This window comes from Chenopodium quinoa, unplaced genomic scaffold, assembly GCF_001683475.1.
Source record: "Chenopodium quinoa cultivar QQ74 unplaced genomic scaffold, ASM168347v1, whole genome shotgun sequence".
Taxonomy (NCBI): domain Eukaryota; kingdom Viridiplantae; phylum Streptophyta; class Magnoliopsida; order Caryophyllales; family Amaranthaceae; genus Chenopodium; species Chenopodium quinoa.
Genome location: NW_018743510.1, coordinates 2,141,260 through 2,153,685, shown reverse-complemented (window position 1 = coordinate 2,153,685; position 12,426 = coordinate 2,141,260).

Genomic DNA, 12,426 nt, shown 5'->3' with positions numbered 1-12,426 from the left:
AGAGCTCTGTACATTTCCTCCATATTGCATGAAATTGCAAAATGTACTTCTCTGAAAATAAACAAATCAAATGAGCAAACGTAATAGATATTTCTAAAATCTAATCATTTTACCGAAATAAGCAAACATAATGTTAATAGACATTAACTTTTAAGTCGTACCAAATGTTTTAAAAGTTGTGTGTGATCTCCAGAATCTTCACTGTAATCAATAATCTCGATATTACCATACTGTGTGGTAGTGTTGAAACATACCAAATAATAATGATCTCCTTCGTAAACCGGGAAGAAGAAAAGTTGAATGTCTTTCTTTGGGACAATAGTTTGGTCGTATAGCTTCTCAGCAACCTCACGAAACATAGCATTCAGATGACTAACAGAATCAAGCTCATAATGAACAAGACACTCCTACATGTATAAGAAAGAAAAAATAAAATTAAATACAACAGGAATATTGTAGAATAATTCAATAAAAAAAAATAAATGAAAGAATATGAACTTACAGTAGCACTAAGCTTAAAAAAGAAACAAGCAGGAGAATTTGAGTCTCTAAATTGCTCATAATAATTCAGAATACTACACCAAGCATTAATGATTTTTGAATCAATTTTATTTTGAGTATAAAGCTTTTCAAGTTGAAATCTCATGATTTCAACATCATCCTCTCCATTAAATTTGGATAAAAATACTTGTTCACTGCATAAAAGAATTAAGAAAGTTAGTATCACTAAAACAAATGGGAGTTAGTGTACAAGATAACAAATTATATAATAAAAAAAATACTTACAAATGATTTTTATCATCATCAAACATAGCTTCTAAGACACCTTTCTGAACTTCTGATAATGTAGAGTAAATGTTGATAATCCGTGAATTAAAAGGTGATCTAAGCAGCATTGATGGTTGAACTTTGCGCTTCTTTGGAACAGGAACATCAGCAACAACTGAAGCAGAAGGACCAACATCTCCACTCACAGGAGCAACTGAAGGTCGTACAGTTGTTGGGGAGTTCTCCAGATCACCCCTATTTTGAGAATTTAATCATAAACTGAAAGTAGGAGTTCTAAATCCTTTTTTAACTGAAGATCTCAAACTAGATGGAATACTTGAACCTCCTTCAGCTTTTTCAGTTTCAACTACAATAGTAGGACCTTCATTTTTAGGAAAACTAATTGCTATCTGAACACTTTCAGCAGCAATCTTTGTAACATGAATGGATTTTGTTACGGTTGGACAATCAGCCCTAGCAAAGACTGAGGATTTAGCATTCTTCTCATTAGCTGAAATCTTGAAAAATCTATCCTAAGGTTCAATGACAGCCGGATCTTTCCAACACTCATCGTCTTGGCTAAAAGAAAGGCTATGATTTTCCGACATAGCTTGGGAACTCAATCTTTGCTCGTCACAAATACCCTTGGCATTTTACATCAGCTTTCGTATTTTCTCATTGTGAGGAAAACACTTGACAGCTTGTTCATGCTTTTTATTAAAGTCCATGTATGCCGACACTAGGTTAGTCGAAGCTGCTGCAAGATCCATAAGGCATTTCTAGAAAAAAAAAAACATAAGTAAAATAAATATAAATCAAAAGACTAATAAGAAATAAGAAATAAGAAAAGTGAATATCAAATAATCAAAGTCATATAAAATGAGCAAATTAAATTTAATTACACAAATCAATAGTAAAGTTTATGCTCATTTAACAAATGAGCTTTGACAAATGATTATTGAATAGAAAAGTTATTGCTCATTTCCTTGATTTCAAAATCTGATTTCAGCTTTGATTTCAAATTCTGATATAAAAAAATTGATTTCAAATTGATTTAACTACCTTCTTTGGATCTTGTTCATTTTATGGACCAACTGGAACTGATGTTTCCTAAAAACAAAACACAAAACAAAAAAAGAAAAAGAAAGTAAGAACATGTTGATACCAAATACCTCAAACAAATATAGACAAATGATTATTTGCTCATTTGTGAAATGAGCAATAAATTATTTTCTCATTTAACAAATAAACAATATTTGTACCTATTCTATTCTACAAGAAAAGGCAAGATTTGTACTAATTCTATTCTAGAAGCAATGCCAAAGGCAGAGAAAAGCTAAGTAGATGTCCTAAATAATTAATATTAATTATTTGAAAGTAAAATACCAGTTTTGGTTGTTTGCTGCTAGAAGGACCAACAACCTTCAGATTTTTATCAACAAGTCCAAGCCTCCCCTTATAAATTTCCAACTTCTCACGACTGGACAACATATTGGTTGTCCAACCTTTGAGAACTGGAGTTTCTCGTTTGGCTCTAACATCCTCAATGATAAACTGATCAACATATACAAGCTACAAAAAAGTAAGATAAGAAAAATTAGTACATTTAAATTAAACAAATAAATAACAATTAATACATAAAAAATTAAAAAAACTTAGATACCAGCCCCACCCCCTACTACCACCTGCCTACACAAACCTGACCCCCCTTCTCCTTGGTCACATTTCAATTCAGTAGCTGATATCAATTCTAATTTCAAATTTTGATTATGGAAACTGATTTCAAAATCTAATTTCTAAATCTAATTTCATAATTTGATTTCAAATTCTATTACAGGTTGTGTGTGCGCGTTGTATGTGTATATGTGTGTGTGTGTGTGTGTGTGTGTGTGTGTGTGTTCTTGTTTAAGGGGGGAAGGAGGGTGTAGAATTGCAGGGGATCCTGCTCCTTTTCAAACAATATCTTAGACTGATTATTTCATAAACTCTGTCAAATGACAAATTAAAGAAGATATAGAAAATACCATAAGATGTAACACATAAAAAATAAAGAAAACGTAGAAAATATCATAAGAAATAAGAGATAAAAAATACCATAAGATGCAACATATAAAAAAAATAAAGAAAAGGTAGAAAATACCATAAGAAATAATAATGATCCTGGAAAGTATCGAGTAGGAAGCTCATCCCATTTCAATCTTCGCCTTCATAAGAGAATCAAGGATAAAATTCGACCAATTTAAATCCTTGATTTTATCAACATTAGTCAAATATCTGAGAATGAAGGCCATCCCAAGGGAAGAGAAGGAGGCGATCCCAGGGATCAACACTTTCAATGCTGACCGGGTCATGGTCAGCCTGGCTGAGGTATGAATTTTTCCAACTGAATATTTCAAAGTGATTATGCCGTTTGACCTTCTAACACCGTCTGTACCTTTGCAGTCCATGCTGCGCGTGGAAGGGCTCAAAAAGGCTTACGCCCGCAAGAAAGAGGAGGTAAGACGGGCTAAACGGGATGCGTCTGAGGCACATAACGTTGCCCAATATTCCATGATTGTGCATGATTTAGAGACTAAAAGCATAATCATGAAACAGGCGGACTCCATCAAGACGCTTCAGAAATCCCTCAATGAGGCCCATACCAAGATCTTCAACCTCCAGGCGGAGAAGGACAACGCTGAGGCGAAGGTGAAGAAGGCGGCAGACTCCACCAAGCTGCTGGAGGTGGCTAGGAAGGAGAACACCTCTCTGATGACGGAGAACATCCGTTTGAAGAAAGAGGCCGCCTCCGCCAGTCAAACTTCCAAGCCACCCTGGAGGCAGAACAGAGCCGACTCCTTGAAGAGAATGAGCAAGACTGCCTAAACCGCGTGCAAATGGCTTGGTCCCTGGTACATCCGGACGTAGAATATGCCATATGGGAACTTGCCTACAAATATGTCGATTTTGCCATTCAGACCTAAGAGACAAACCAGCCGGCTCTAGAGCTGTATGAGGTATAGGCTAAGAAGGAGATCAAAGCCATGCAGGCGGAGATGGGCTTAGACGGGAAGAACGAGCCCCATGCGGAAAATCAAGAAGAGACCATTCCTGTCCCTGCTTCCGAGGCCGCCTCCCAGGACCCGGCTCAGAGTTACGTTTGCTTTATTCAACTTTTCGGCCTGCGTGTCGTGTATTTATGTATCTTTTCCCGGACAGGGGTCCGGTTAACAATTTCCTTTGGCTGTAATCCAGTTTGTACATTTGCCGACTGAGTCGGCTTTCAATTGAATCTTTCAGTTTCTCAATTTCAATCTTTGCCAGTTTCGCGGTAATTTTTAATATTTTTTTGCATTTTTGGTTTGTATGCAATATCCCGGATGTGTGAGCGTTCTTACCCCTGGACGGTTGTGTGCGCGGTAAGTGTCCTACTCTGAGCACACAGCCGTTCAAACAAGTTTCCGGGGGATAAGCAGGCGGGGGAAATTGAGAGTGTTGAGTTTGGCCAAGTAGGAATGGCAGGCGGAATTTGCTTCGCCGCTTATGCAACTGTTTGATAGGATACAAGCGATCTTTGACCGGCCGTAGTACCTTTGAGTGAGGACCCGTTCTACCTGGTTCAGACCATAAGTACCGGCTGTGCCACCTTTGGGTGACATACGGTTAAACAGACCATTTAGACGATAACGATTAACAGACCGCCTATGCTACTTTCGAGCGTCAAGCAGCGGCATCTTAGTCTTAAGTGGTTGGCAAAAAACCGGCTGGGATGCTTTTGAACACAAGTCGTGTATTTCTGATCGAGATTTCGGGAATCGTATGTACCATTTGGGGGCAACATGATGTATCTCAATTTCAATTGCATATTCAAGAGGTTGTCTTAACCTAGACGGTTAGTTTTTAAGTTCTTGTACGTTTGGAAAGAACAATGTACCACCCAAATGGGAGATGTTCTCTCCGACGATTTCACCCAAGGGGGCGTCGCCGGATGCCTGCTCCTGTTGAAGCAGGCAGTTTGCTTAAGACAAAATCTGGCCTTTGGCCTCAAATGTTTCCCGGTTGTGCATTGCACAATCAAGACTATAATATACAATAATTAAGAAAATATGGATTTTGGCCTCAAAATCCGTCCGGTTGTGTATTACACAGCCAGGGCTTTGTACAAAACAGATTAAGTTAAATAAGTGATTCCTTTCATTAATATTCTATTTACAAAAGATTACAAGTCTTAGAAGTAGTACTTTTTCAAGTTATCTACGTTTCAAGTTCTGGCTAGCTGCCTGCCGTTTGGAGTTTCCAGGCGGTAAGTGCCGCCTCTAACCTCGTCATAAATCCGGTAGGGGCCTTCCCAATTAGGGGTTAGCTTCCCTTATTCATTTGCCCTACCGGTTGCCTCCATATTCCATAGCACAAAGTCCCCCACTTTAAGGGGCCATTTGTGTACCCTTTTGTTGTAGACCCTTGTCATTCTCAGGCGGTATATCTCATGACGCAAGGCGGCATTGCCCATACGCTCCGGTAGTGAGTCCAATGCCAGACGCATGGCCTCCCAATTAGCCTCTTCATCATAGAGCATGACTCGAAGTGTTGGCTTGTAAAGTTCAATTGGTAGGACGGCTTCAGTGCCATATGTCATGAGAAACGGGGTCTCACCAGTTGCCCCTTTTTCGGTTGTTCTGATGGCCCAAAGGACGTGAGGTAACTCATCCGCCTAAAGACCACCAGCTCGTTCAATCTTCTTTTTTATGCCGTTTGAGATGAGTTTGTTGAAGGCCTCAACTTGGCCGTTTGCTTGGGGGCGGCCAACGGATGCAATGCAATGCGAGATCCCCTGATCTCCCCACCAACCCTTAAGGGTAGGCGTTTCAAACTGAGGGCCATTGTCAAAGACCATATACATAGGAACCCCAAACCGGGTGATGATGTTCCTCCAAATGAAGGAGATGACATCCTTTATCTTAATGCCCTTGACCGCCTCTGCCTCAACCCATTTGGTGAAGTAATCTACAGCCACCAGAATGTATCTTCTGCCGCCTGTGGAAGGCGTATAGGGACCTAAGATGTCCATGCCCCATTTTGCAAATGGAACCGGGCTGTAGATAGCTGTCAGGTCTGTTGCCGGACGATGTATAAGCCGGCCGAACCTATGGCACTTATCACATTTCTTCACCAATTCCATGGCGTCTGCCTCAAGGGTGGGCCAAAAGTAGCCTTGCCACCTGACCCTCTTTGCTACTATTATGCCGCCTATATGTGAAGCACAGAAACCCGCATACAGATCCTCTAGCACCTCTTTTCCTCTCTCTGGGGTAACACATTTCAGCAACGGCTGGAGGTAACCCTTTTTGAACAGTTCCCCCATGTACAGTTCGAAGCTCAGAGCTCGCTTCTTCAATGCTGCCGCCTCTGAAGGGGCATCCGGCAAATTACCGTCTACCAAATAATCCCGGATGGGGTCCATCCAGGTAGAGTTACGGTCAAGAATTCCAATGGGATCATGCTCAATGCTTCTCTTTTCCATGACTTCCCAAAAGATAGACCGAGGCGTATCACAGGAGGCGGATGACGCCAGTTTTGATAGAGCATCCGCCTGGTTGTTCTCTGACCTGGGCACTTGACTCTGGTTAAATTCGTCAAGTGTCCCGACCTCTTCTTTGACCGCCTGTAGATACTTGATCATAGCCGGATGGGTGGCCTCATAGTCGTCATGGTATTGGCTGACAATCAACTGAGAATCCGAGCAGGCGGCAACTTTCTTTGCCCCTGCTGCCTTACACATCCGTATACCGGCTAGCAGGGCCTTATACTCCGCCTCGTTGTTTGAGGCCTGAAACTTGAACCGTAGTGCATATTCATAAGAATCTCCTTCTGGAGACTTGCAAATTATGCCTGCACCACAGCTGTTCAATGTAAAGCTCCCATCTACATATACCTTCCAAACCTGATCAATGCTCTCCGGCTGAACCGGCCTTGTCATTTCTACAATGAAGTCGGAAAACGCCTGACCCTTCACTGCTTTTCTAGGTTCGAAGGAAATTTCCAAACTCTACATTTCAATAGCCCACTTGAGCATTCTGCCGGAAGACTCCAAGGTTGTCATTGGTCGCTTGAGGGGTTGATCTGTATAGACCACCACCGGATGTGCCAGGAAGTATGGTTTCAACTTCTTCATGGCCATGAAAAGGGCGAGGCCAAATTTCTCAACCAAGGGGTACCGTATCTTTACATTTCTAAGCACATGGCTAATGAAGTACACTGGGAGCTTATTTCCGTCTCTTTCATCTAAGAGCACGGCATTGAGGGCATGATCTGAGACGGCTAAGTACATGTAGAGGACCTCCAACACTAAAGGACTGACCAGCCGGGGTAAGGAGTGAAGATGCTCTTTTAACTTCTGGAATGCCGCCTAAGCATTTTCCCCCCATTCATACCTTGTCTTCTTTTTTATTGCTTGGAAGAAGTAAAGGCACTTGTCACCTAAACGGCTGAGGAATTTCCCCAATGCCGCCAGACAATCGGTTAATTTTTGGACTTCTTTGACAGTGCGGGGGTGACTTCATGTCAATTACCACCTATACCTTCTCCGGATTTTCCTCTATTCCTCTTTGATCAATCAAAAATCCGAGAATCTTCCCAGCCTCAACACCGAAGACACACTTTTTGGGGTTCAACATGACCTTATGCCGCCTGAGGGTGGTAAAGGTTTCTCGGAGGTCAGCAAGGTGATCCGTCTGGAGCTTGGATTTGACTATCATATCATCTATGTATGCCTCTACATTCCTTCAAATTTGATTAATGAAGACGGTATTAATCATACGCTGGAAGGTAGCAGGCGCATTCTTCAACCCAAACGGCATCACCGTATAACAGAATAACCCTTGATCAGTGACGAATGTCGTCTTGATCTTTTTTCCACAAGGGTATCTGATAGAAGCCTGAGTAGGCGTCCATAAAACTCATCAAGGCATGACCTGTAGTAGAATCGACCAGAATGTCGATCTTTAGAAGTGGATAACTATCCTTTGGGCATTCCTTGTTCAGATCTGTGTAGTCAACACAAATCCGCCAGGTACCATTCGGCTTTTTCACAAGAACGACATTGGCTACCCAATCCGGGTAGTAGCATTTCCGAATGAACCCAGCATCCATCAACTTCTTGACCTCAACGGCAGCCGCCTGAGATCTTTCCTCCCCGTGATTTCTTTTCTTTTGCCTAACCGGCTTTCTCTTAGGATCCACGGAGAGTTTGTGGACAGCGAGGTCCGGGCTTACGCCTGACATCTCTTCCACTTCAAAGGCAAATATGTCTTTGAATTCTTTCAGCAGCTGGTGCAAGTCTGCACCCAACTTTGCAAAGGCAACCGTCCCCACCTTCACTGTTCGTTCTGGCCGGCTGTCATCCAGAATACTGTCAATATTATCACCAGCCGGCTGGGGACGGAGATCATCTGACCGCTCTCCGATCAGTGATTATTATTGTTTTTCTTTCTTGGCGGCCACTAAGTGATCCGCCTTTCTCTTTTTGCCGACTGCCTTTGGAGCAGGCACGGCTTCCTAAAAGTCATCAAGATCAGCAGACTTCCCACTCTGGCCGGCTTCTGCCACAGTGGGTTTGACGTTTGAAAGATAGCATTCTCTCGCCGCCTTCTGGTCTCCGCTTAGGGAGCCTACTGAGCCATCATCCCTCTCAAACTTCAGCAACATGAGAGACGGGATGATGACTGCCTTGGACTCGTTGAGGGTAGGAAGGCCTAATATTAGGTTGTAGGTGGTCAATTCCTCGACCACCAAGAATTTGACGACCATGTGTCGCCCCTCCCCCTTCTCTCCTAGCCGGATGGGTAGGTCAATCCTTCCCACCGGATGCACCACACCTCCCCCAAACCTTACCAGGGGGTGAGAGGCCTTGTGCATGCTACTAGGTTTGTACTTGAGCTTTGCCAAGCACCTACTGCTGATAAGGTCAGACGAGCTCCCGGTATCGATGAGGATCCGGCCTACTCGCTGATTAGCGACTTTGCAATCAATGATTATGGGATCGTCATGAGGCCGCCTGACCTTGCCCCGCTCCTTCTCGGAGATGATGACCTCAAGGAAGGTGTCTTTTGACGCCTGGCCTTCAACTACCGAGTTGACCTCCAATTTTCAGAGGCTTTCTTTTGTGCCCCGAATGGTTGGACCACCTATTGGGTTTCGTAGTGTCCAACGCTATGCGGAAGAGAAACCCGCCCAAGACCCGCCCCAATAATTAAAGTAATAAAGCATGCATAAACATAATTAAACAATAATTAAGAAAAGGGATAAAGAAGTAATACCCTTGAAGCGTGCTTCGCTCGCAAACTGAGCTCTTACTTCGAAGCTATTAAGCCTCACAAGCGTGACGGCCTCCAACGGCTTGTACCCACGACCCGACCCGAACGATCTTCGTCTCGAGGGTTAGTTGATACTTGACCAAGTATAAAACTAGAGTTTTACGAACTTAAAGGTTTTCTCAATAATAGAGATGCCTTTTTGAGTTCCACTCAAGTTGTTTCCCAAATGCCCAATCTTGGGGTATTTATAGGGAATGGTAACTTGCATCCCCATTTCATGATCAATGTGGGATAGTTGCATTTTCTACTAATTTATTTAATTCTAAAATAAATTATAAAATAATGCAATCACAAATCAACAAGTGGCATGAGGAGATGAGAGGTTAGGTGAGGACCATGACCATGGGGGACCATTGCCTTGCTCCCCAAGGCGTGGCTCTAAGCCTTGGTCCCCACCTCTCACAAACCGCCACCGGGCAAAGGGAGTGAGCTGGCTGCAAGCCTTGCTGGCCAGCATGCACTGCTAGCACGCACAGCTAGCAAGCATCAGCTCCAGCCAGCGCATGTGTGCTGCTAGCGAGCCACGCATGCTGCTGTGTTGGGCGAGACCCCTCGCTGCTGTTGCTTGCTGCCTGGCGCTGCTCCTAGCTCGCTGTGCTTGGTGCTGCCATGCGAAGGCACGCACACAAGCACGCAGCTATGCGAAGGGTATGCACACATACGCACACATGCACGGCTAGCACAGCGTGCTGCTGCTGCTTGGTGCTGCCATGCAAAGGCACGCACGCATGATGCTGCCATGCGAGGCACGCACACACACGCAAGCACGCATGGTGTTGCGATGGTGCTGCCATGCGAGGCACGCACACACGCAAGCACCTAGTGCTAGCGATGGTGCTGCCATGTGCACCTAGTGCTAGCGACGGTGCGCTTAGCACACATGGTGCGTCTAGGCTTGAGCCTAGCCATGCACAGTTCATGCTAGCTCGAGCTATCCTAGAGTCCACATGGCTAGGCCATTGTGATGCTACGGCTACGCTCGAACTTGTTGCTTGTTGATTTTGCGACGCTCGGTCTCGACGCCCTAGGCTCAAAATCCGACGTCTGTGTTCGTAATACTCTAGTGACTCATCAAATCCTTCGGATTGATTTGTCTGTTCGGATCGTCAGTTCGTTTGGGTTCGACCCGAAGGGTTCAGTCGAGACAAAGCTGTAATATCAGTTGTTCACTAATATTACAGATCGGAAGTGGCCTCCACCTAGGCATTCCAATCACTTGATCTCACTGAAGAATTAGCTTTCTGATAATCCTAAACCCTCTATCAGAATAATACACTTGTTGGAAGGACACCATTCCTTTCAATCTCCCACTTGTCCTTCCGGACAAGTGTGCATACAGTGTATAGCCCATTTCCCATGTCGCTTAATGTCTCTTCGTGAACTATAAAGTAAGAATCTTCGTCATCCTTATTACGTCCAAAAGTGTTTCTCGATCTCCGAGTTTGACTGTCAATAAGCAGATGATTTCTAAAATCCATCTGAGCACGGCCATGCATTTTCACAGTCTCACTCTTCGAGCGGCCTTGTAAACAACAAAGGCATATTCCCTATTGTTAATAGGGGGACATTCCTAGTCTTGTACTGCAAGCCTCTCTTACTAAGAGGACCTAATCTCCCGAGTGTTCCCGTTATAATCCCCAGTTACGACGGACGTTTGACAACATCAAAGAGACTAGTACTCAAACAAGAGAACTTCCCAATACTCATGGTTGAGGAAACAGGTTCCGATAGTTATGATGAGAAATGTACTTATGACGTTTTTAACTATCTTAAAGTACTCTCATAGGTCGATCCGGTGCAGTTCCAAACTAGCACCTGTGCAAATGATTTATGACTACTATGTCCTTGCAGCACAAGAAACGGTGCTGTAAATCATACTACACACTAATCTCTAGTGGTTATTAATCGTCCATCAGTTAAATGACCTCGACCAGGGATAATTTTCGATTTAAATATTCAATGTTCACTTAACAGGTGTTTCTTTATCCAAGATATGGTCTTGATACCCTGTTTTGAATATTCTCAAAAATCGAATGGACTCATTATTTAATTCTAAACCACAATTAAATAGCAATGGAGTGAATAGTAATTTTGCATGAAAAATTAATTACTCCATTAATGAATGGTTTCTACATAGTGTTTTACATTAAGACATCTTGTTTAATTAAAACACATGTATAGGGAATTTAAAGCCAATCTCTAACGTGCTTGATTCCCATTGCCTCGACGTGCTTGCTGTGCTTCACTTGAGGCAGAGGTTTAGTCAAAGGATCGGCCACATTATCATCTGTTCCGATCTTACAAATTCTGATTTCACCATCTGATTTCCATTCCCTTATCATGTGAAATCGCCTTTGGACATGTTTGACCTTTTGGTGCTCTCTTGGCTTTCTGGCCTAAGCAATAGCTCCATTGTTGTCACAATAGAGATCTATTGGACCCTTGATGGAGCGTACAACACCAAGTTCACTGACGAACTTGCAAATCCAAACTGCCTCCTTAGCTGCTTCCGAAGTTTCTAAGTATTCGGCTTCAGTTGTAGAATCAGCAGTGGTGCTCTGCTTGGCACTCTTCCAACTAAACGCTCCTCCATTTAGGCAAAATATATACCTTGACTGTGACTTGAAGTCATCTCTGTCAGTCTGGAAGCTAGCGTCGGTGTAACCTTTAACAACCAAATCTTTGTGGCCACCATAGACCAGGAATTTATCCTTATTCCTTTTCAGGTACGTTAGGATATTCTTGGCCGCAGTCCAATGCGCCTCACCTGGGTCTGATTGATATCGGCTCGTAGCACTTAAGGCGTACGATACATCAAGCCTAGTACATATCATGGCATACATGATCGATCCAATTAGCGAAGCATATGGAATCTGATTCATTCTCTCGCGCTCAACAGGTGTTTGTGGACATTGTTTCTTGCTGAGAGTTACGCCATGGGACATAGGTAGGTGCCCTCTCTTGGCATTCTCCATGCGGAATCGTGCCAGTACTTTATCAATGTAAGTACTCTGGCTCAATCAAATCATCCTCTTAGATCTATCCCGATCAATATGTACTGCGCCTCTCCTAAGTCCTTCATTGAAAAGCACTTTCCCAGCCAGCCTTTTACGGACTCTAACAATTTTGTGTTGTTTCCAATGAGCAATATTTCATTGACATATAGGACCAGGAATGCGATGTCACTCCCACTGACCTTCTTGTAAACACAAGACTCATCTGGATTCTTGATAAAATCAAACTTGCTGATGGCTTCATCAAATTGCAGATTCCAACTTCTGCTTGCCTGCTTTAATCCATAAATGGA